The sequence below is a fragment of the Cotesia glomerata genome, linkage group LG4 (genome assembly GCF_020080835.1).
Source record: "Cotesia glomerata isolate CgM1 linkage group LG4, MPM_Cglom_v2.3, whole genome shotgun sequence".
In the NCBI taxonomy this organism is placed as follows: Eukaryota; Metazoa; Arthropoda; class Insecta; order Hymenoptera; family Braconidae; genus Cotesia; species Cotesia glomerata.
In genome coordinates this window covers 7755892-7783113 of record NC_058161.1, presented here as the reverse complement: position 1 = coordinate 7783113, position 27222 = coordinate 7755892, and the positions used below count along the sequence as shown (strand labels likewise).

The 27222-nt window shown below is 31.4% G+C and overlaps 1 protein-coding gene across 3 annotated transcripts in view; it reads left to right on the top strand.

Moving 5' to 3' along the window:
• LOC123263213 overlaps nucleotides 1-27222 on the top strand; it is an 83379-nt gene that overhangs the window by 5186 nt on the left and 50971 nt on the right. Inside the window, exon 1 of one of the 3 annotated variants that reach the window (XM_044725796.1) lies at nucleotides 22828-22882. The exons of 1 other annotated variant lie outside the window; for it this stretch is intronic. The gene's annotated coding sequence lies outside the window, so the exon portion shown is untranslated. Of the gene's footprint in view, nucleotides 1-22827; nucleotides 22883-23709; nucleotides 23865-27222 lie in introns of those variants that run through there. One more of the 3 variants, XM_044725794.1, reaches the window with a different exon arrangement.

Below are 27222 nucleotides of genomic sequence, written 5' to 3'. Positions count from 1 at the left end.
TCAACAGTATTTACATAGCTAGTCAAGTGTATTCTACATTCAGACTTTGTCTCTTACATAAACCCCTCCATCTCCTGCATCTCTTACTCTTTTTATTTTATTAAACGAAAAACCTTGCTAATGCAATTTTTTAATTCAAGCCCCGTGCAATTACATCGCGGCGTTGCGGTTAATTTTCTTTCCCGACGCGTATGGCGCAAGTCCGTCAAAGAAATTAACCGTTCTCTATGTTTTAACGTTTCACAGTAGACTACGCGTCCCATATCCTACATCCCGTTCTCGTGCCTTCTATATGCATATACATGTCAGACCATCACCACATATATGTATATTCCATCTGTCCAATCGACACTTGCACTAATTATTTTACACTCATACCAAAAATCGATAAAACCATACATCATCCTCTATTTTTTCCCTGTACTAGTTTATTTTTTTTTACACTCAAATGAACAGACCCGCCACTTTTAAACTTTTAAATTTACTGCCTACCCGCCATTAATAATACATTTTAGATTAATATATTAGTATAATTTCGAATATAAAAATTTTAATATTCAATTCTTTTCTTTAAACTTTTGTATTAATTTTACAGGTTAAATAAGCTAAAAATTTAATGATTACAAATATTACTCACTGAAAACTTAATTGATTCACTGTCAATATTAAAGAAGAATTTCAAAATAAATAAAAAGTTTTTTTTTCCAAATGAGTTAAACCTATTAATTTCAATAATTTTTTGGTTCGTATTAAAAATTAACAAGTTATTAATTAATTTGAAAGTGATAATAAATAATCAGTTCAATTAATGAATTGCTCAAAAGCTCTCAAAAAATAATTCGATAATTATTAAAATAAGAGTCTTTATACCTTCACTGAAAGTAAATTTGCGACCAATGTACTTCTGTAAGAACAGTATATTTTCTATAGCACATTAGCACACATTATATTACAACAATACCACCAATAATCCAAGATGAATACATCTGATGTTTTTTATTCCACAAAAGCAAACCACAGGCTCTTTGAGTCGCGGAAAAATACAATATAAAGAAAAACGTAAAAATAAATAATTTCTTTCACCCTCCGGGCGTTTCTCATTTCCTGACGGCTCACGGTCCTCTAGGATTGATCCCCACCCCTCTGGTCTATAGTTTATCTATCCAACCCTCAACCCAACAAAACAGTAGCTTGTTCTATGCCTATTCATTCGTGACAGTAGCATAAACCCAAGTGATGATACCGCTCATAGACAAAATAGAAGCGATCTCTAAATGGCGAACGAACTATTGCATTGGTATGACGTATACCATGCCGATCTCTAAAGGATGCGGACCCAGTGCAGAGCTCGGAGGAGCAGAGGAGCAGAGAACAGAGAATAGAGAGATAGAGAGAGAAAGATTTATATAAATGTATAAGAGGAACCGGCGTTGTCCCAGTGCGATATAAACGCTGGTGAACTATACATCACGAGGCAGAGGTTCCATGCTATATAGCAACTAGTGATGATACTCGTCAGTGGTTCCAGAATAACTATTCTCATTCACTACCCGCCCACTCTACTCTCTACTCGTCCTGGGCTCTCCAGTGAAAGAGAGATGAGGACAATAACCAAGAGAGAAACCCAAACAAACGAGCGTGAGTTTGTATTGTACTTATGCTTCTCTACTCTCTTTCTCTCTCACTTTTGTTCCCACTTACTCATTTACCTACAGAATATGGGTCTCTGTCTCTGTTAGTCCAACCAGCGTTCACCATCGCCATCACCAGCTCTGACGATGCTGATGGTAATGGTGATGGTAATGGTACTGGTATGTTTGGAACCATGTGCGGGTGCTGCCGATGCGCCCTGACGGTGGTCGCAGGGCATTGTTTCATAAACACAAAACAGCTCGGTCGCGCAGTACAAAGTGGCTCCAGTACAAGCCCCGTTTCCCGGGTGAGTGATAGAGAGAATACTAATTTAGATTTCATAATGAAGACAAGGATGCCCGAAGTACTGCCTACCTATATTGCGACAGGAGGCCAACGGAGGACGGGGTTTCTCCCTCCTCCTAACAGAGAAGATCTCATAGTTCCCATAGAAAGTCGCTGTGGTATCGTTAAGAGAGAGTGAGAAAGTCGAGGGCATTGTCTACGGAGCTAATCAAAACCACCCCTTTCAACGAAATGCCGCATAGACTTCGCCTGGTTACCCTTCGTCTCATCTTTCTCTACTCCTCATTCTCTTATACTTATTTTGTATATATATATTTTCAAAATGTAGGCATACACACTCTTGTTTTTCTTGTTTCTACTCGCTTTTTTGCGGCGCTATGACTTCTGGATGAATTGTTTTTTTCTTTTTCCGAAATCTTGCATTTCACTGCACTGCTTTCAGTTTCTGGGTTTTATTATTTTGGTTTGTTGGATAAAAAAAACGTATCTGTCATGTTTATATAATTTTAGGGGGAGTTATAGTTAAAAGGGGAAATTAATATAAAGGGAAACTTCATCCTTGATGTTTTTTTTCTTCTTTAAAGTTTTTTTTTCTTTTCTGTAGTTTTGGCTTCCACGGAGTTTAGATTATGGTGTAAATGTCACTTAGGGTGGAAAAATCATGAATAAAGTATTAAAGGGGAAATAAAATGAGAGGAAAAGAGTCAATTTAAGATATTGCAAAAAAGTTGGACGAATTGGTTTACGACATTAACTATTATGTAAATCTGATATTGAGTTTGATTAATCGTTTGTGTATGATGCGCTGGTGTCTGCAGGGATGAGGGTAAGGGTGATCATGCCTGTAGATATATCTATAGATTTAGGTGAGAAAAATAAAGTAAGAAAAATAGCGGGGCCACACGAAAATGATGGCTGGATAAATTTTATTAGGATCTCCGTATGTTTGTGGTCGAGGGATCATTTGGGGTGAGATTTCTATCAATAGTACACTTTCTCAAAAATAACTTTTTTTTTCAATTCACTTATCATTTGGTGACCATTATTTTTCTATTACTACGAGTGGTAATTTATTTTTATATTAACATTACTAGGCACTTTGTTTTTGATCCAATTATATACGTGTCGTCTTATTGTGGATAATTTATTACTTGTGATTAGTTTTTGGCCTCAAATTTGATGATCATAAAAATGTATAAGAGAGAAAAAATTTATGATTGCTATCAAAACGTAAAACTTTGATTTTTAGAAAACTAGTGATTTTTTGTTTAGAGAAATTTTATGTTAAAGTTCAAAATTTAAATTGTCTTGAATTTTTTAAAAATAAAATATTTTAATACTAAATCTTTAAGAATAAATTGTGAAATGTCGAAAATAAAATGGAATCTTATTGTCAAATAATTACATTTTTATAACTTCTGCAACCCCAATTAGAAGTTAATTTTTTTAAAACTCATCATCAGTACATCTTTACGAATTTAATAACTATTTTTTTTTTAATTTTCAACTCTAAAAAAATTTATAGTTAATAAATAGAAGTATATCAATCTTTGGCACTTCTGTAACCAGCTTTAGAAGTTTTGGTTCTCATGAAACTCCTTGTTGATAGACGCCTGTGTTGTTTACGAGGAACATTCCTGTCAAATTTAACGTCTATAGAAATTATATTTAAAAATCATTATTCAATCTTTATAAAAAAGTCTTTTTGTGTAAAATTAAAGTTAAGGTGTGACTAATATATTTTTTTTCAAGTAAATAGTTTTTCACAACTAATAAATATATTTTAATAATTTGAAAACCACAATAACATTATAAGTTCAATAATCAAACAGTAAATTGTATGCTAACTCAAAAATTGTCGTCAAATATTTTATACCCAGATTAAATAATTAAACTTGTCAAGTTAATTTTTTTATCAGTCTTCACAGAAAAAAATTAGGAAAACGGTTGACCTTATAGGCCATTCTTGTAACTTCCCGCTAATTCTGTACCTAAGCGCTTAAAATTGCACTTCCCATACAGGAAGCCCCAGAGTTGAACGACGGGGCCATGCCTGGGACATTATTGGGAAGCCCATCTTGGCAAACCTATATTGTCCCGGGCCATAACTGGGCAATCAGCCTTGACCATTCCAATGATTACCCAGGCTTAGGCCAAGACTGAGTAACTTAGCCTTGGCCAAGCCTAGAGTCCCCCTAACTTGGGCCAAGTTTGTGTAACCTAACCTCGGCCGTTGGATGGTAACCCTAACATGGGCCAAGACTGGATAACCTAGCCTTGGCCAAGCCTAGAGTCAGCCTAACTGGGGCCAAGTTTGTGTAACCTAACCTCGGCCGTTGGATGGTAACCCTAACATGGGCCAAGACTGAATGACCTAGCCTTGGCCAATGAATGGTAACCCTAACTTGGGCCAGGACTGGGCAATCTAGCCTTGGTCAACCCAATGATTACCCGAGCTTGAACTAGAACTGGGTACCCCAGCCATGGCCATTCAATGGCGATCCAGACTTGGGCCAATACTGAGCAACCTAGCTTTGGCCGACTCAATGATTACCCGAACGTTAGCCAAGACTGGGATGCCTAGCCTTGGCCATTCAATGGCAACCCAGACTTGAGCCAGAATTGGGCAACCTAACTTTGGCCATTCAATGGGAAATCCAAATTTAATTAATCATTAAGTAATAGAATTTGAAACAGTAAATATTTATTACTTAACGAATATTTGATAGCAAATGCTAAAATTGAAAATTTATTATTTCAACAAAACAATTGTATATCGTCAAAATTGATACGGTCTTAAAAAAAAATTAAAATATTATAATATGATATTAAAAATATACAGAACGATTTAAAAAGTCTAAAGTTAATGTAAGAACTTGACTTTTGCTTTTTTTTTAAATTAATAAACATTTGTAAAAAATAGATAATTTTCATCGAAACACAATATTAAATAACATAAATTATATAAATAATAAACCTTCACACTCTGTCACCATATAGATTTAGCTTATATGAATGGTGAGATGTCCGTTAACTTATCGGTCGTACGGCGTAGGGGTTAGTGGTCGGTCTGGCAAGCACGCGGCTCGGGTTCGAATCTCGGTTAGGGTAAATGCGATTTTCACTTTACTTCTATAATTAGCGAAAGTTAGGTCAAAATTAAGACTTAAGTCGTCTAAACTTGCGTTAGCTCTACATCAAAATTGAAATAAATTATTGACAATTAAAAAGTTTTATTTTTATAATTTCAACTAACAACTACTCATTTTATACAAAATAATTTAACCGTTTCGTAGAATTTTACTATTTTATTTCAGAGAATTAAATTTATTCGAAATTGGGTTCTTAATACTAATTTGGTTTCACATTAAACAATTAAATTCTAAATATATTTTGTAACCTACTTCTTTTAGTAAATTCTATGGTGGTGAATAAGCCTGGGCTTGCTTTGGCTTAAAAACTTGGGCCAGTCTTGGTTAACGTACTTGGGCCAGTCTTGGTTAACAATCTTGGGCCAGTCTTGGTTATCATGCTTGGGCCAGTCTAGGCAACCAAGCTTGGCACCCTGTTATCACTCCAGACTTCTACCAAGGCTGGGCCAAAGCGGGTTTACAAGCATGGGCCAGAGATAGACAGCATTGCGCCAAGCATGGCCCATATCTGGTCCCGTCGTATTGTCCTGTATGGGTTATGACGATTTTGAGCTCTCTCCAAGCTGTTGATGTATGAGTAAAATGTAATTATGTCAATGTCCCAAGACGGAATTGCTGTCGGATTATCTATAAAGCCAAGAACATCAAGTTCTTGAGTTAAATTCTTTTGTTTTCGAATGAATAAAATATTTCTTGCTCTACAATAAAAATACATGAGAGTACGAAGTTAGTCAATAGTCGAAACTCGCAAAAAAATGGGACCTGATTCCTTATTGGTTAAAATAGGCGCGCGCGTAGCGCGCTATTCAAATTTCTAGTGAAAACAAAAAAATGATTGAAAAAATCATTTTTCTTTATTCAATGATTTGAAACTTTTAAATCAAAATGTTCAATATTAAAAAAATAGTTACTTTTATCAATAAATTTATTGTTTTCGTAAGAATATTCTTAAATTAAATATATTTTCCTTGAGCTAAGATAATATTTATTTTTGTATACGATTCTTAGCGCATAAAAGAAGAAGATTTTGCGTGTATAAAACAGCATTGGTTTTGAGAAATGTAATCTCGTTCTATTCAAGTAGTATAAATCTTCGGACTTTGAAAGGTTCTCCAAGCCATCGTAAACTTGGCATATATAATACGTTCAACTCATGAGTTTAGTGACGTCCACACTACCGAGGTACAAGACGAAGCAGCACAGCTTCTTGACGCATTCAAGATGAAAAAGTTGCGAATATGGAGACGTGTGTGGAGCAAAGTGGAAAGGAAAAATGAAGAGGATAGAGTAAGAGTGAGTGATAGCAAAGAGAGTAGGTATGAGTAAAGAGCTCAAAGTTGTGTATCACTGACTCACGTATAACGCGTCCATATCTATACAGGATGTACCGGGTGTCCAATAAATCTATTACGGGTGCCCCAGGGGTGCGCGCCGCGTGCAGACGGACGAGGGATCGTCCCTCAACCCTAGCATGACTCTCAACATCATCCCTCTCTTCTCTTCTCTCTATTGCTCTCTCTCTCTCTTCTGCGATGTTCCTTCCATCCCTTGAATATCATTGTCTCTCTTGGTCTTTACTCTCATAGTTCCCTTTTTTGGTCTAAATTCAACCACACAACAAACACATAACAGTTCATATCATAGTGATATGAACTTCTCTTACTGTATCAGCGGTATGGAGTATTATTGTAAGATTGTAAGTGAGGTTTGCACTTGTGTATACAAGATCTATTCATCGCAGGTAACCCTAGCCCCCATATCCAGAATTCGGAAACCAGGAGTTGAATTTCTACTACACTATATTCTTACAACTGGATAGTACGAATAGGAAACCCCTGGCACGCGACTTGAACACCCTGTACATATATTAAACTACTGCTGCGGTATATTATTATACGTCTCACATATTTTTTCGTTTTTATAAATCCTCCAGAGACTGATACGTCTGCTTTGTTGTTTCTTTCTTCATCATTGTTATTTGTTTTAGTTTCATATTTTTTTATATATATGTATGTATATTTTTTTCTTTTTTTATCCACCACTTAATTATCGCGGATGACAAATGTCGCGTCAGGATTGAATAATCCGTGATGAATGGGTTTTTAAATAAAAAAAAGTCTCTGCGTTAAGGGAGTTCCGATTGTTGAGTTTTATTTGTTATATTCCTGGAGGATTCCTGGATTTTTATTTCAAATAAATACTTTTTTTTTTGTATCAGCTTTCTAAGTGTGCGAGCATTAATCAGTTTAATTAATTTTTACGAGTGGTTGTTGATTTTAAATAATGATTTCTCTTTGTTTTGTTTAGCTTGTAATAATTATGGAAATGATACTTTGTATTGTACATTGCTAAGATGGATTAACATGAAGGTATATGTAATCTAGGGGTGTACGAATCATATACTCGAATCAAATTGAATTTTGTATTTATATAGTGGGACTTGAGACATATCAATACTTAAGTAATTGAAATTCAGTTTAGATATTATCACCAGATTGAATATGTATATTATGTTAGCTATTTTAGGAATGGGAAAAAAATTCCAGGAAATATTAAACTACTGAAAAAAGCTTACACGTGAAATATGAATAAAATATTGTTTTTATAGTTTTCACTCCCGATTTTTGACAATATAAATACTAATATTTCACATAGAATTTTGCAAATTAATTTTATTATTTGGTTCTATGTCTAAGTTATTAGAATAGGAAAATTTATAATTATAATAATTTTTATCTACCTACTTTGCTGGACATAACATAATTAAATTATCACACTTGGACTTGAATTTTGTGCAGCGAATTTCAAGTTTGTACGTGTAGTAGAATTTGATTTTTCACAATCCATTGGTTGACTAAGTCAGTCAGTTAGTCAGAGAATCTGTCATCACACAGATTTGTGTATTACTATAATGAGGTACTGTGTAGTGGGATGCTTTTCCATATTCATTACTAATAATTTAATTATTATCATATTATCCTTAGCTAATTGGTGGTATAATTAATGATACTGAAATTAGCAAACACCTAACAATTCTTGAAATTTTTATTATAAATCAATGCAGAATTTCTTTGCTAAATTTTTTTTATTATAATTTAATTGCTATAAAAACTGATAGATGTCTTTTAAATTCAGTATTATTATTATAATTATGGTTTTTTTGATAATCTTTGCAATTTACATTATGTATTCAATTTATTGACATTTCATCTATTCTTTCCTCAAATAAAGTATGTTTTCAAATTCGTACTGTCTAAATAATTAATTAGTAAAATTTAGAAAATATATAAATTTACTAAAACATTTACTATTTACTATAAAATTAAAATTTAAAATTTTAAATTTAAATTTACTATAAAACATTGCGGTTATATTTACGGCCTGCTTTGCTTTTATACATTCCTCTTAATATACTCAATAATTCAATTAATTATTAGTTTATTTACTGAGTTCGTTACTATAACAAGAGTTACCATAGTACCCTATTAGAATCCATTAAAATAACAACGCATTTCCATCCTACACTCACAGCCACCTACACTCACCCACGCAAAGCAACTGTTACCATAACAATGGTTACTATGGAAATGGTTACCATAGAAATGGTAGTTTAGTGTGGTTAGATGAGGATGGTTATACTGATGGGTTGAGTAGCGTTGTTATGTTGATAAGTGTGAACGATTGTCGGATAGATTATAGGGTAAAAATAATATTTCTCGATACTTTAAATTGATAGCAGAATTAACTTGATTTGGGAAGAATTATAGAAGTATATATTGATTAAAAAAATGCTATTTACTTTGATAATTAATAAATTCTTCTTAAGTAAATTTTACTATATTCGAGATTTTTTCTCTTATATCAAGTTCATTAATTTTTCCATCAGAGTATCCCAAAATTTTTATATAACATCTAAATGTCAAAACATTGAGACTTATCTTACACAGTTGATTGGATTTTATTGAACCTACCAAATTTTATATAAATCGAATCTCCAAAAACTGAATATAATTTTATTAGAAGTGAACTAAATACATAAAAATTCATCTACTCTTCATTTAATCAGCATATTTTCAAAAAACAAAAAAAAAAGTATTATTACATATATCATCAACTTCTTTTTAAATTACTATAAATGTATTTATTAATTAAAAAGTATACTATTGAAAATATTAATTAAATTAAAGGCAATACTATAAACTTATCAGCATTTTTAAAATTTTTAAAAATGGTTGATAAACCGTGAAAAATAAAAAAGAATGTATATCATGAATGAAAATATTTGGAATGAATTCCGGAAGCCATCTATAATACCCTGACGATAAACGACGTAGAAAGTAACGGGCCGCTGTCATAGCACTTTCCAGGCAATTGTCATACACAAAACGTCGAAACGAGGATGTCGTGGTCCTATATCGCGATCCACGATGACGATGGGTGTACCAACTGAACCCTCTATCAGCAAACACGTTGATAACGCAGATACCAAACAAAGGTGGAAGGGATAGTTGTAGTTTGTAGGAGCCAACGGATATACCCCTTACATACTAGTACCTATCATAGCCGTGGTTCATCGAAAGGAGAAAAGAGAAAGGAGAGAAGAAAGAGAAAGGATGAGTAAGAGTATAGTGTTCAGTTGTAGGCTTGATCACCAGAGAATCGTTGTCGTTGTGTTGCATAAAACACGAGCACACGCTCAAGAAGAACGGCGATATGTATACACGGTATTACTCTGTATTTCGTGAACCATCTACATTACATGGCATCATGGTATCCCGGTATCATAGCATCATGGCAAACATGAGCGAATTTACTATACTAGTATAGATAAAGAGACAAATAATGATGAAGAGAGAGAAGGAGAAAAAATTTTCTGGAGAGGATGCCTCTGAGTGCGGTGAAGAGGATATGAGTGTTGGGGAGATTCTGCAATAGGCGGAGGGAGGGGGGGGCAGTAATACACGGGGGCGGAAACGGGGAAAAGAGTACTATACCTTTACTGTAGAATAAAACCAAAAAAATTGTCATTGTACCAAACGGGGGGATAACAATGACAACGGCTGACGCAGCGGCAGCTACCCGACTACCGCAGATCATCCCTGGATATTAAAAAGTCGGCCTCTATTCGTCTATCACGCGCCCACCCCCTATTTCCTACTCTTTATTTTTTTCATCTGTCTTTTTTCACTCAACTGCCTGGTCCTTCTCATTTCTTTTACTCTCTACGACTCGCCTCCACTCTTTTCTTCTCTACTTTAGTAAACCTCCGATATAGTTAAAGATAAAGATAACTATATCGTACTCGAGCAAGCATCCAAGCACCCTACGCCTATTTCCAAGTACCCAAATACTTAGGACGAGTGATTCAACAGCGGGAAACAATGTCCACGATACTTGCGATCGTCGCGAAAGCCCATCATTGACTTTCGGCAATACTACAACCACAATCACAGCCCACAACCCACCATTTTTTCTTCGACTTTAGTTGAGATAAATGCGAGGCGATTAGCGAAATGTATCGGGGAATAAGGCTTGTAATTATTCGCTATGTCTGTATTGTTGCCCGCTGTTCTCCAGTAATTTTTTAAAGTTTTACGAATATATCATTGTTATCATTATTTTTTAGTTATTTATTTACTTAATACTTATTATTATTGTTGTAGAGCCATTAAAGCGATGAGAATAAGGTTTTTGAATATTCAATTGTCCAAACGGGCTGGACTGATTATCTCTGCCTAAATTATTAGCTATCAATTATTTCATAATTTCGAGATTTAACGAGTCAATACTCTACGTAATGGAATTAATGATTCGATTACTTCAAACATAAATATATTATTATAGAATAAAAATTTATAATATTTATGTAGGTCTACAAATACTAAAATAAAAATTTTTTATAACTTTTAATTATTTTTAATGTTTTTTTTTAAATAAATTAAAATTTTTAAGAAAGAATAGTTAAGAATATTTACTTTAATCTTAGATCCTTACATCCTCTTCCAATATTTGGTCTCTTTGAACAAGTTTATTCCTTTATAAGTATTTTTAGTTTTAAAAAGTTATCTGGAACCTTATTCTTTTAGTTCATAGAAATCGTAAAAGATGATCCTGCTGTGAAGCAATGTGTAAACCAAATGTAACTAAAATATTTTATTTTCGAAACACATCAACTTAAAATAATATTTTTAAAAAAATTTTTCAGTTAACTTGTTATTGTAAAATTAAATTAATTAAAAAAATTTTTTCTTTATTCTAAAATTTAAATCATATTTTCAAGTGTCTTAAGTAAATCATCACCTAATTCATTTCTTTATATATTCATGAAATATTTTTAAAATAGAATAAAATTGTCAATAATAATGGCGAAAAAAAAAAAATTTCCAGTCACGTTAAAAGAATCGAGAATCTCGAAATCAGTATGACATATTAATGGTTACAAAAAGAGAATAAAATATTTTCCATTAAGTAATATTCGAAATAATACTCTCAGTGTAATATTTTAATCCCTCAATGGTTGTCGAATAAGTGTTGCATAAATGACCATCAATAAAATCCATGCACAAAATATAAATGCATTGTTCATTACGGATTAGCGAATGAGAATATGGGAAATGAAATTCACCCAGCCCATATAACGACAGATGATTCGATTTGTCATTCAGTCATGTGTGCGTGTATGGAAAATCCAATCGATTTTATATCGTCACTTTTGTATGATACTATACACACTAATCTAAACACAAATATTTACCATGAGAATGTAATTGTAGAAATACCTATATTATTATATTTCATTCCCCTTTTACCCTTATTTTACTCACCCAAGTTTATACAACAGGTACGATACACAATACAAAATATATAATATACAATAGTATTTATCCAAACATATTATAAATACGTACATATAATAATATAACTAAACGGGAAAACACGAGCAACATTACGTTAGAACATTGTATGTGAGTGAATCTGGTTGAATTGTTGGTATGGTGTCACCACTTGACTCGATTTCAATCCGAGTACGTCGTTTTGCACATTCATTTGTAGTTTGTTGCGTTATCAATGTATATGTGTATGGTAAATTGTAAATTTGATGTATTTATCTGTATATAAAAAGTACACAGGTATAAATTGTAACATACATTAATGGTTCGCATATATATGTGATATATTCAGGGTTCTTTGACAATAATAGTATATATATGCATTACATGGGTACACACACAGAAATACTAAATACTGGGTACCAATGAACTGGTGATCATGAACGTGCAGACATTCAGAGGCATGCAAATGTGACGCACACGTGATGGGCACGCGGCCACTGACGTCTAGTGCATCCTGACGATGACGTTTACTGCAAAGCAACCACGCCCAACTGAACACACTGTTTGCCCGGTACCCTGTATATCCCATCTATTTCTCCTGCTTTGCTGTACCGTTTATCCTGGGCTGCCCATTGCCTTGACCTCCTTCATCAAGTTTATGTTTATGTTTAATAATTGATTGCATACTGTTCTGTGATAGAAAATTTCCTATAATTCTCTCATTTACATATAATATTGCTTGGATCATTTTTAAGTTGCTGAAGATAAATTTGACGTTAATGTAATCATTATTTCAAAGTGTTTATCGAAGAAAGTAAAGAAAATTTTTTTTTCTAAAAAAATTACTTTTTTTTTACTTTTTCTCTCGATAAGTAATTTTCAGTTTTTTGTATTCGATAAATTAACTTTTAAATCCAGTAGACACATTAGACAAATTATTAGCATATAAACAAAATTAATAAATAAGCAGATGATATCTAGTGGGGAATTCGAATTTAAGTAAGAACTTAGTGAAGACCTTAATTATTTAATTTAATTAAAGAAAAAAAATCTATTTTCATATGGTATAAGACCATTTGGAAAAAAAAATCAATTTTTCTGAATAATCAATTCAAAATTGTTTATCATTATTCCTATTTTAATTTATCTGTTATGTACATGTTCTTCTTTAAAACACTTTACATAACTAATAAAATATTTTTTTTCTTTTTTTTTTTCAGTAGAATGTTATAAAATTTTTAAAAATAAACCAACGAAAATCCTTATCTGCATTGATACTCCTATCCTTTTGAAACTAAAGACTAAATTTTTCGAAAAATCTTTAAAAGAAACGCTTTCCGGTTTGAATTTTTTACAAACATTAACAGTTTAAAAGATAAAGTTACTCGTACCCATAAAAGTCAATTATCTACTTAAGAGATAAATAATGACCACAATGAAAAAATATTTTCCCCATACAAATGAACAGTAGTCTAGAATAATGCTGTTGCATTTGGTATCTTCTTCCGTTCGTGAGTGACCAAAGTGACTTCCTATCTGCTTTGTAAATTATAGATATATACACGTTTACACATATACATACTTATATACATTGACGAAAGCGTTTAGCATCTCCAGTAAATGGTTATAGAGACGACAACGCCCCAACAATCCTCGACGGCAAATAATAAATGTTTCCGTCTCTCGAGTGCGGTTTTCGCAAACTCTTTCAATATATTTCTGCATCGGGGGTATATGTTATACGCCGAGATCAGGGGAATGGATACACTGACATCCAGCGCAGACAGACAAAGTAGTCGTCCCGATGAGTTAGTATTAAGGTGAAAAAGAAATAGTCCCGATTTAATTTGCAGCCAGAAAATCTCGAGATTCGTAAAATTTTGGATGTTCGAGGGCGACACCGAATAAAACTAAAGGGATATATCGGTACTAGTCGAGGTAAAAGAATGAGATATGTGAGAGATTATGCCGGGAGGCCATCACACGCAATCTCTCACATAAGTTCTCATCTGCAGTTCGTAAGAGTAACCTTCAGGCTATTCTAGTAAAGAAAATCGACGATTCGTGTAACCAATCTCTTTTTATTTTTAACTTTCCTCTTTCATACAACAGCCCATTGTTTTCTTCTTACCCCGTACCCATTTTTTATTTTTATTCTTATCGTCTTGTCTTCACTTTCAATGTCGATATGTTTCAATACAGTCTGCACATTTTGAATTTTTTTTTTATTTTGTAAGAAAGGATCTTTCGCTTTTTTCGGTGACTAGAAGATCACTCGACCTCTCATGGAATATTCAAGAGAACGGGATGATAACGAAGAGGGTGCACTCGATCTTTGTGTCTTTGTCGGACAATAAAACAGAGATGCAAATATAAAACAACAACAAGAAAAATAAATGAGAAGAAAGGAAAAACAAGTCTTGGCTCCCCCGAGATTACTGAGTCAATTGTTTTGTTGGTCTTCCTCGTGTGAATCGTTAAATTACTCCGTTGGGACTTGTACCGAGTCAAGGACATTGTTACATAAGTTAATAATTAATTGTTTAAATATTTTTGTGTAAAGCAGAAAAAACTGTAGTAGAAAATACACTGTCAAAAATTTCGGTGTAAAAATGAACCCTAGTTCCATTAGTAATGGACAACAGTTCGATACGTACGTTTATTGATCTCTAAAATAAAAGTGTTATTAATTTATAATTTTCTTTAGAAGAACGATTATATTATACGTTTTTATCACGAAAATTTGTCAGCATACTTAGTCTTTGAAAAAAATTATGACACTCTAAAAATGGTAATGGCAAAAACAATACATAATTGACATAAATGTACCATTGCAAAAAAATGTAAAACTTATGTCTGAATAAAACTTTCTACTTTCAATATCCAGAGCGTAAGCGATAGACTTTGAAAGTGTTGTATATAAATTTAGATCGCTGTAATACATAACTGTATGTGTGGATATAGTAACGAAACACTTGTGTTCGCATGTCGTTAATGTCTCAGCCGCACTAAGTGATCTCATATACAATGAGATTTTATGGAAAGTGCACGCGGACCTTTCTTCTCGTATCTATATAAACCTTTGCCTCCTACAGGGAATCATCTATTTAAATATCAATAATTAAACTATATTCATGCTTATAATAGTAATCAAATTGGACATTATTAACACCAAGAAACAGGTAAATAAAACTAGATAATTTTACGTCTAGTTAATTAAAATTTTCATACATTTTAATATGCATAGGTTACTTACATGACACTAACACGTGAAGCTCATGTTTTCTTGATGCTGATTGTGTTTTAATAATTAATTTCTATTAAACTTATGTGATTACAGAACAAGATTTCTCTAAGATTACTCCCTAGTAAAGTTATCTAAGTTTATAATTTACTTCATAAATGTAAAATTGAATTGTTAAAGTTATGGGTATAATTAAAGGAAAATGATCTCTAAACAATTATACAGCATCAATATTAATCATCATCATATATGTTATTTATCAGAAATGATTTTTTGTCATTCACCATGTTTCTTTTAATCCCTCACCAATTTTTAAAAACTCAAATATCATGTTAGGGCTTGTTTTCCTCTATAAACGGACAATATCCAAAAAATTAGAAGAAAACTTTTTATTAACACAAAAAATTGAATGTTTAAAAAAATGCAACGATATTTGTTGACAATATGATTAAATGAATTGAAAGGCTATAGAAGGTGCAATCTATTAACAGTCTCTTTAACTAACATGACAGCTTTTGGATTTTTCACATTTTATGTAAAAGTGCAGCACATTACCCAAATCAATCAAATATAATAGCCAAATTTTTCTTAAATGTGATATAAATTATTATTTACAATCCAACTTAATAGTTTATTATACGGAAAAAAAATATGCGCTGCAACAAGATGTAGTCCTCTGGGAGCGACAGGATAAAATCCTGTAGCAACTGGATTTCCTTGGTGCAGCAACAGTACTGATCTTGTGGGAACTACGAGATAAAATTAATTATAATTTTTAAGAGAAATCCGAATTTTGAAAAAAAAAATTCGAGTAAAAAAATAAGTTTGAACTCAGAAAAATTTCAATTTAAAAAAAATTTCGAACTTTTTCAAATTTCTAATATTTTATAGTTTTTTTTAAAAGTTTAAATTTTTCTTTCCAAATTCGAATTTTTTTTCTCTTCAAAATTTGAGTTTTTCACTAATTTGATAATTTTTTTCACTTTAAATATTTTTTTAATGTCGACAAGAAAAAATGTATGTAGGGGAGCCTGGGGCACGACGGCCCCCTCCCCAAAAAATCATGGTCGATGAATGAAGAAATAATAATAATAATAATAATTGGTAACATTAGTTTAGATTGATTGAAATCACAGGTCGAGTTTTCATATTGAGCTTTTTAAATACGTAAAATCTTGAACCAGACCTTTTTTTTATATTTTTATCAAGTCATAATTAGAAATATGAATTGCCTAGAGTAAGACATCCTTGGAGGAATTCAAATAAAACTTTGAGATTAGGTTTCTGTCTGGAGCAGATAATACCGTGATCAATAATTCATAATATAATTATTACTGTTTTAATTTAAAAAAAAACTGTGTTTTCAATTTTTTATAAGCTATATAATTCAACTTTTCATTAAATTTTTCAGTTTAATTAAATTTATTCTGATTAATTGACCTGAAAAGGCCTAAAATAATGAATTCTTTAAATTTGTAATTTTTTTCTCGAGTGGTCCATTATGCCCCACTTATCAAATTTTGGCCCGAAATATTATAAAAACATCATAGAGGCCATAACTTGACAGAAAATGGAAAAAAAAAATTTTTATCTAATTTATGAGAGGGGCCGTTATGCCCGAAACCGTCGTGTACCTCTTTCCCCTGTATGATTCAATTTTTTGTTAAATTTTTTAGTTCAATTAAATTTCTTTTAATTCATTTTATCACAAATTTATCATAAATTGAAAAAAAAAAAAATTATTTTTCGTTACAATTTTTTTCGCGAGTGGTCCATTATGCCCCACACATCACATATTGGCCCAAAATATTATAAAAACATTATAGAGGTTATAACTTGAGGAAAATTGAAAAAATAAATTTTTACTTAATTTTTGAGGGGGGCCTTCGTGCCCCAGGTTCCCCTATACGACTTATTTTAATTGATTCAAAATTATTTATATTCATTCAGTCCGATACTTTGAGTGATAGAAATGAAAATTTACTCGTTAAAATTTTTAATTTTATCTTGTAAGGTAAAAGCCTCAATAGATGCTCATGTACCAGTATATGATCACTCCATGTATTTGTATATCTATATTCATAAATATATCTATTGGGGCTTTTACCTTAGCTCTCACAGGAAAAATCCTGTTGCTGCAACAGGATTTTATTATGTTACTCCCACACAATTAGTCCTGTTGCTACAACAGAATTTTATCCTGTTGCTCCCACAGGACTACATTTTGTTGCAGCGCCTATTTTTTTATCCGTGTATTTAATTGCAAGTGGGTGGGGCTTTCGACGACGAATGTGTTGACGCAACAAGCGAAACGAGTGTGCGTCAACACACTCATGTTCGAAAGCCTTATTATCTACTCAGTCTATAATTGTTTTTTTGGTTTAAATAAATTTTTTTTTTTCATGTTTTTACATTTTATCTTGATATTTTTCTAACCAGAAATTCGAATTAAAAAATAAAATTTTTAAAATATGTATTTTTAAATGAACATAAATGTCGTGTAACAAAACCCGAAATTCATGAAAATTTTATATCTTTATTACACTGATAGAAGGATTTGTTTATAGTTAAAAATATTTGTTAATATTTAAAAAATCATTTATTAGAGACCACTTTTTAGTCCTTAACAAATATTTCCTAGTATTTAAAAAGATTTATTAATATTTAATAAATGAATATCAGATTAAATACAAACAAATCATTTTAAATACTAAAGAATATTTGTTTGATATTAAAAAAGTCTCTAATAAATGATTTATTAAATATTAACAACTATTTTTAACTATAAACAAATTCTTCTATCAGTGTAGATGTATAATAATATGATAAATATAATATAAAATGAACTTTGTATTTGTAACAAAGTTTTTTTTGTTATTTTTACAGAACTGTTTTTGCCATACATCAAAATGAGCTATATGGAAATGAACAAAGTATATTATAATAACATAAAACAGTAGGTAGTAATTTTATCCCAATACCAACATGTTATGTCAGTTGACTCATTTTAAAAATATTCCAACTTGTATCTCACCTCGACCTGGTCATATAAATACTTAGATAGATGTCAAAACTCTCTTTGAAATGACATCTATGGTTTCTATTTATTGATGTTTTTAAAATAATTGCAAGTAACTAGAAAAATGAATAGGGTAATAGAGCTTTAAATGATTCTCATGCCAGATATTGCACAGAGAAAAATTAATAAGTTATGGATAATAATAATAATAATTAATAAAAATTTTTATGGGTGTATTCTTTGCATGAAGAGTCGATATTGGTACAGAATGTACATGCATGTAAAGATAAGATGTATGAATAAAATCCTATCGATGAGTTGAAGAAGACAGATACATGAGTAACAAGACAGGGACATGGAAGATTCGAAATTTGTTTGTCTTGTTTTACGATCGAGCCAGACCTTATTTCGTTGGTCTTATTGAATTTACTAAAATCGTAGGTATAGATAACTCAATTGTTTTTTTTTCTTTAATATACCTATATGAATAAAAGCACCCAAAGTTTTGCGTAAAATCAAAATTGATACTCAAGAAATATATCAACCTAAAGATATATAGTTGTATCATATATTTTAAATCATTGAGAGCCAGACATATTTTTCACAATTTACATGATTCGCGTACCTTTACTTTTAACCCCCATGAGATTGTTACTTTCGTCTTGCTGGCATATATCTACAAATATATACACTCAGATGGTTATAAAATTTATTTTTCAACTTTTTTTCATGTATAAAAACTCGTAAAGTAAATAGAATAATCTTGATAATATTTTTTACAGCTTTTACTATTTTTAGTTTTTACTACCAAGATATCCTTATTTTATACGGATACAACTTTTATTTTATCCCTAGATTTAAGTAAAATACTAGTATATTCTATTTCATTATATTATAAGTTATAATAATGTTTTTTACGCAACCTATTAATACATATGTCCTAAATAATCTCTAAAAATTGATTAACGAAATTATTTCAGGAATTTCTTGATAGAGTGAATCATTATTTTTATAAAGCATAAATTTGTTAAAAAATAAACATTTTTAAAATTCATACGTTTTGATACAGAATTGATACAGAAAAATCACTGTTTTGTTCGACGTACGCTATTATTATTCTAATAAAATTTTATAATCTTAGTTCCAACAAAAATGCCAAATCTATAGATCATTTATCCCTTTGAATTTATTGATTTAATTGCTCTCAAAAAACGAAATCACCGGGGTAAGTTACCTATCTTTTTTCGAGGCGTCTGCTATGATCAATAATATAATATTACTAAAACATTCTAAAATTAAATCAAAATTTTTTTTTTCTACAAAAAAAAACGAAACGATTAAATTTTGTTTTTTTATAAAAAGAGAAATTCCCGAAAAAAAAATTTAGAAAACATGCAAGTTACTTAAAAACTACCTTTAATTAATTAGTTATTTTTTCTATAAATCTTCACAAGTACTTGAATATATTTCAATTATCTCTACAAATTGAACCTGATATTCCCAAAAGATTGCAGAAAATATACTTTTACTCGAAAAAAAAAGGTATTGTGATGGGTTATAAATTTCTGAGATTTTTCCATTGCCCGGTTATTCCCAGGACGTGTACGTGTAAATGTCCACGGGCATCAGCGGCGAAAAAACTTGTTAGTGAGTTTCGTGATTTGAGCCGTAGATTTGTCGGAAAGATACGAATCATCCTCAAAATCCTGGTCTGAAACCAGGAAGAAGTAATGGGTTGTACAGTGAATCCGAAGAAAAATAATCGGTCATGTTCAAGGTGAAAATAAGTGTCTAGCGTAAAGTAGCCTAAAATAAGAAAAAATAAGAAAGATTGAAAAAGTGTATTAAGAAAAGCGAAGGTAGTATAAAGACTAAAGGCTGACTAAAATAGTAACAAGAATTTAAGTACAAGAGTGGTTATACGTCGAGGAAGAATGAGCATGGAACGAATAACAATCAGCGTCCCTCGGGGATTGACGCACCAGGTGTTGGCTCGCGCCTGCATCGGCTTTGGTGGCTTAGCCCTCGGTGGTGTCCTTGTATAACATTTGTTCGTGAAGATGCTGTGGTTATACAGGTGGAGAGGAATGACTAAGAGACACACTGAGTCATTCGTCTTTTATCTACTATTTTTTTTATTTTTTATCTTATTTTTTCTTTTATATTCAATTTACTTTGTACTTTGTTTTTCTAACGCCATGTGACGTTGTATCCGATACACCAATAAATTATTTTCCTTATTCTTAAATTCATTCCACCCCCAACAACAAATATATACGCACGCTTCACTCTATAAATCAGTACAAAGATTACCGAAAATAATGAAATATTTATATAATGATACGTTTATTTATCGTTATCTACCTTTATCAGTTTAACAATAATGCAATAGTCATCAAATTGAATTCATGTTATTAAAAGTAAAGTGCTGTGCGTGCAACATCCAATAGATTTTTTTTACACTTTCTATTTATTGTTTCCACATCATTACTCCAAAAAAAAAAAAAAAGTTTGGAAAATCCAAAAGTGCACGCCTCATAACGCTCATTCATTTTTTAAGAAAAAAATTAACTGTGTAATTTATTAAAAAAAAAAAAAAAAATTATAATGAAGTAATTTCTTACAAAGTATTTTTTATTTTTTTTTTAAATATCGGCGCCGTTTTTTCTTGTCATATACACACGCAATCTTAAAAAATCTAGCTTGATCAAGTGGCGCCATAGTTTTCACGTGACAAATAAGAAAGTTCGTTTGGCTTTGTACGGTTGTATCGTAGTGAATTTTAATAAAAATTCAATTAAAAAAAAAGTACGTCAGCTAGGCCACTGATATGAAATACGGACCAAGTTCATCGAATTCTTAAACTAATAAAAAAGGCCCGGTCTTGAAATATCAATTTGTTCGGGAGTAATCGTTGGTACATCCAAAATGGGGTGACATCCGGACGTCCACGTAAAATTTTTTTCAAAACGTTTTTTTTTTCAAAATAGCAACATGAAATGATTTTAGAAAGTAAGAGATGGTTTAATTTAAGTGTTTTTTCGGTGTACATCTACTTATATCATTGTATAAGTGTAATATGGTTGCGTTAGAGGCATTTAAAGATCACAAAATTGCTTGACCTTGACGAGTCGAGTATAAAGCACAACCTCACGCGCTTCGCGCTCTGAGGCGTGCAAAAAATATTTTATTATTGTTTTAAAAGAGAAATAAAAAGTTTTTAATTTATTGGACATTTTTTAATTTCAATTTCTAAATGATTTAATTTAGAAATTTAAACTTCAATAAAATTAGTTTAAGAGATATGAAAAGTCTTAATTATGTAAGTGACAATAAAAACTTTAAGTGAAGCATTAATTCGGATAAATAAATTCTTATTTCTATCTAACGAAATTTTTCGATGGCTTTCCAAAAGGTCTTTCTAATTATTCTCATATAAAATTTAAAAAATAACTGTGAGTTAACGTGTACTTACAACCGAAAATTTCGTAAATATAACATTGATAAAAAAATTGCATGACAAAAAAAATCTCAAACAAAGAATACCATTTTGAAAAAAAAAATCATCCTAAGCCAAGAGAAAAAACTCCTGAGCCATTGTATTAATTCTTGATTCAAATAAATTATTTTTGGTCCAAAAGTTTTATCTCCTGATTATTATTTTTTTCAAAATGGTATTCTTGGTTTGAGATTTTTGTTCTTGAATCAAATTAACTTTTCTATTAGTGTACAATGTATTGTTTATATCCATCGAAGGATTGTTCATTTTTTTTTTTTTTCAAATAAGAATACATAAAATTCCATTATTGTCATTGTGAGTGAATCTCATTTTAAAATAACTAGTATACTAATAACTTCCATGGATACGATGTCACAATTGCTATATTTTTATATCTTAAAAAATACCTTTTTAGTTAAGGTTTTAAGATTATTAGTAACTATTAACACTGAAGTAACATTTTTTCCGCGGTGCTTATTAACTATAGAACTGAAGCATGTGTAACACCTCCTCATCTGTACAGCTCATTGACTCTCTTCTCTGATCTTAACCAAGCGCTAAATTTTCCAAGTATCTAATACGAAAATCTTCATTATTATCATCATTATTAAGTAAATAAATCCTATAAAATTAGAATAATAAAAAATTTTTAATAACACAAACAAAGAACGTTGTTATCATTGTGATTATAAAACCTCTTATAAAACCAATGAAAAATATGATGCATAAATCCCGATCAGAGCAAGACAACCGAAGCACAAGAAAAACAAAGCCAAGGAAAAAAAAAATTGATTATTTTTGTTAATTCCTGTATCCTATAACAGCGGACTCGTCTGTCTGTGCGCATATTCGCAAAACGGTGGATTGACTTGCGGAAAAATAAAAGAACGAAGGTATCAAAGTGAATGGTGGTGCAAAGACGGAATCGGGCTGGGGGAATCGAGCAAAGGCGCATGCATCGAAACAGGATGCCAGGTCATCTGTAGCAAGTATACACCTAACAGCAATAGTACTATTGGGTTTCCAAGGTGGATAGGTAGATGAGCGAAATAATAAAATACAACGAGTTTCACTTCGATGCTGTCGACCAATCGGGTAAAGGTATTTCTCGTCGTGTCGTTGGACGTTTCTCGTCGTTAGGTGGGATGTAGGTGGAGCTTGCTGAAGTAACGCCCAGCTGAACAGGTGGAAATACAGGTGAGCAAGACATATCAGACAAGACAAGTCGCCGTTCTTGTATCGATACTTTAGGCAACTTGAGCTGCGTTCCCAAAATCCTCTGTCAATTACTCCAAGGGTCAACTCAACTAACTCTGGTCTACTGATTTAATCTCAATCATTGCTCCAATGTTTGGACAAGGATATCTAGATATATCCATACAATGATTCAATGTCAATCGTTCTGAAACATCATTCTTCTCAATTCTCACCAGAAAAACATCATCAGAGAAAACAACCCTCAGCTAGCTCAATCCTCATCAAGGGAACCATAAAATCATTTTTTACTAATGGTAATGGATGATCAATCCCAAAAATCGGTTCAGTTGCGTTGAATGTATTGTGAGAGAAATAATTGAAAAAGCAGCGGTAAAACTGTTGGCCATTTTTCAAAGTTTATTTATTAACCACTCAAGAGTAACGGGTAGTTGGGAAAAATATTTTGGATGGTACCGGGATCATGAAAAACGCAATAGCAACAGTAACCAGTAACGGTGTAGGTAAGACGGTATATAAGGCTCGGGTGGTAGCATTGAGGGTGTTTTTCCGGAACTAGCTTCCAGGTACAGAGTCAACTCAGACGATACGAGTATTCCACGTACTGGCTGATCCTGGTACGTGCTATACATCTAGCCTATTCGGTTTCATGTGTACTTATATTTTTTCTTGGCAACATTGTACCCTCCTACTACCCTCCTATGCTATATATGGGTATCTATATGTATATACCTTATCCCACCTTCTTGCCGTTCGAGAGTATACTTTATACCGGGGCTTTTACAACCGGTGTCTTCTTACTCGTATACACTCTTGACCTTTGGAATGGGTCGAAAGCTCAAGGTGATGCTGGAAAATATTTCCATCACGTAAAAACATCGGTATTTTAAACTCGATTTCTATTAAACAAGTGTAATTATTTATGGAGGGAGAATAAACGAGGAAAAAATTGATTCGGTATTGAGTAAGTAATTATATATTAGTTACTGCATATATGACTTTAGATTATCATTGAGTCATAAAAACACAACTCAATGCTAATTTTTCATTTTCGGTCCAATTTTTAAAATTTTTGGTTTAATTAAAAAACGTTTTGTAATTTATAAATGAAGAAATATAACTTTTGATATTTTTGATTGAATTATAACCATATATTGTTCAATTTAATTTAAAAATTTTATAATTTCGGTGCTATACTAAATATTTAGAAGAAAAATATTTTTTTTTTATGTGAGCATTTATAGATATTCATTTCTTATATTTTTATTGAAAAAAAAATTTTTTTTATGTAAAGTTAATAATTTTGTTTCAAGAAAATATTTAAAAATTATTGTCTTATTCGAATTAAACTCGCAGTAAATTTCTTCATGCTCAAAAACAACTCAGGTTTTTCTGATAATTTTTTTGATTCAAAGAAATTTTTTTTTCTATGCTGACAGTCATATTCAGTTCTATATAGAACTGAAATGATATAAGTAAAGTTCATAGATCTTTTTATTGTACGTAAAAAAATTGACGGACCAAAAGAATTTTATCATCGTAAATATTTTTTTAATCAAGAATATTTTAGTCAAAAATTAATTTTCCGTGTGTGACTTTAGCTAATAATTTATTTACCATTTCTTTAACTTACATATATGTATAGGGGAGCCTGGGGCACGACGGCCCCCTTAAGCGAATTTTTTTATTTTGTGGCTTTTAACCATCAAATTCATTTATTTTCCATTTATTTCGAACAAATCAGTCGACATTTTGCTAAAAATCGAAAAAAAAAATTTTTTTTTCTGGGGCACGACGGCCCCCTCCCCAAAAAATCATATAAAAAAAATTTTTTTTTTACTAAAGCTATTACCATCAAACTCTGGAGATTCTCCTTCCAGAAAACGTTGTCGAGGGAACACCACGATTCTTACGAGTCTTGAGTATCGCCGAGAACTCACAGAAAAAAAATATCAACATGAAGCAAAAAAAAAAGACTTCAATAAAACAAAAAAAAAAAAAAAATAAAATAAAACAAAATTAAAACCAAAAAATTTGAAAAAAAAAACATTTAAAATATAAAAATGATTATTGCCATTGTCTTTATTGCTATGTACTTTCCTCAGAGTCCTCAGAGTCATGGATTCAATGTAAAAATTGTAATAAATGATCTTATGATTCTTGCGCAGGTAATGGCGAAGATTATTCTGACGAATATGTCTGTGATCATTACGAATAATCGTATATTCATTAAAATATCTCGATGTGATTTCCTAATCATCGAACATTTATATTTCATGTTTTATTCAAAGTTTAATTTTTGTTAACGTCTTAAAAAATTATTATAAATTTCATTGTTAAGCTGTTAATTAGTTTTAAATAGATAATAGTTAAAAATCTTTTATTGCAATCGGAGGTTTTAAACCTACGTACAAGAAAAAATATAGAAATGTTATTTAGCAATGAATTGGTTACATTAGTTAACATTGATTGGAATCACAGGTTGAGTTTTCAGATTGAGCTTTTAAAATACGTAATATCTTGAACCAAATTTTTTTTTTTTTATATTTTTATCGTCAAAATTAGAAATATGAATTGCGTAAAGTAAGACATCCTTGGAGGAATTCAAATAAATTTTTGAGATTAGGTTTCTGTCTGGTGCAGAGGATACCGTGATCAATAATTAATAATATAATTATTACTGTTTTAATTTCAAAAAACTGTGTTTTCAATTTTTTGTAAGCTATATAATTCAACTTTTCATTAAATTTTTCAGTTTAATTAAATTCATTCTGATTCATTGACCTGAAATGGCTTAAAATAATGAATTCTTCAAATTTGTCATTTTTTTCTCGAGTGGTCCATTATGCCCCACTTATCAAATTTTGGCCCGAAATATTATAAAAACATCATAGAGGCCATAACTTGACAGAAAATGGAAAAAAAAAATTTTTATCTAATTTATGAGAGGGGCCGTTATGCCCGAAACCGTCGTGTACCTCTTTCCCCTGTATGATTGAATTTTTTGTTAAATTTTTTAGTTCAATTAAATTTCTTTTAATTCATTTTATCACAAATTTATCATAAATTGAAAAAAAAAAAAATTATTTTTCGTTACAATTTTTTTCGCGAGTGGTCCATTATGCCCCACATATCACATATTGGCCCGAAATATCATAAAAACATTATAGAGGTTATAATTTGAGGGAAATTGAAAAAAAAAATTTTTACCTAATTTTTGAGGGGGGCCGTCGTGCCCCAGGGGGGCCTTCGTGCCCCAGGTTCCCCTACATACGGAAAAAAAATTCTTTACTAAGGTTTAGAAACTCTTGATTCAAGAAAGTATTCACGGAGACGTAAAATATCTTGAGCGATGAAGAATATTTTTGAGAAGCAAGTTTCCTTTAATGAAAAATTTCACTTAAATCTTATGGATTCGAGTGAACAAATTTTTCTAAGTTGATATGAATCATAAGCTTATGCTATACGGAACTTTTTTTTTCAATCTGATTTTTCGAAACTCATTTATTCATGATTCTTTTTTTTTCAATTAATTATTGCTATTCATAGTTAATAGCTATCAGTATTGATTTTTATAAAAATTAGCGAAGAAGATTATTAGTTAACTACTCGAGGAATTTATTTATTATTTATTATTTAGTAAAATAAATATCATTTAGTTAGACACTTTAATCTGATAGGCTAAATTTCAAAGTAGTTGTCAGTTAGGCTTGCATACTTATTACTACTTAAGCATTTTAATGGAAAAGTTATTACTCTGATATATTGAGTTTTAAGCCAGTACACCCTTACCGATTCAATGAACGATCGCGTTTCCGAGTCTCGAGTTTTAGAACAGAGAATAGAACGAGTGTAGAAGAAAAGCAACGAAAGAAGAACGATGTATTTGTCTTAAGCGAAACTGCCGTTTGTGTAGACGTTTTATCGCGGATAATTTACGAATATTATAAAAATGCGTGAGCTGGATTAAAGGGTAATCGAGATAAGGAGATGACAAAATGCTGACTATAGATGGATCTTTAAGCCTCCTCATGTACTTGTTACCTTAAGGCCAAGTTATTTAAATTTTTTTTTGTTATGCCCTCCTGTTTTTTACCCACACCCGTAAAAATGTGCCAGGCGCGAGAAGTGGCAGCATCTTTTCGTAATGCAACCAACGATATGTATCTACGTGCCTGCCAAGAGCAGAAAACCCGGGAAGGTGCTTATTAATATTAAACAGTGCCACTTTTCGCCGTCAACGGTTGCACGATTTTAACGTCTTTCCCCTTTGTTGTAAAACGAGAGTACTACGCACGTAAGTAAAAAAAAACCTTGACATT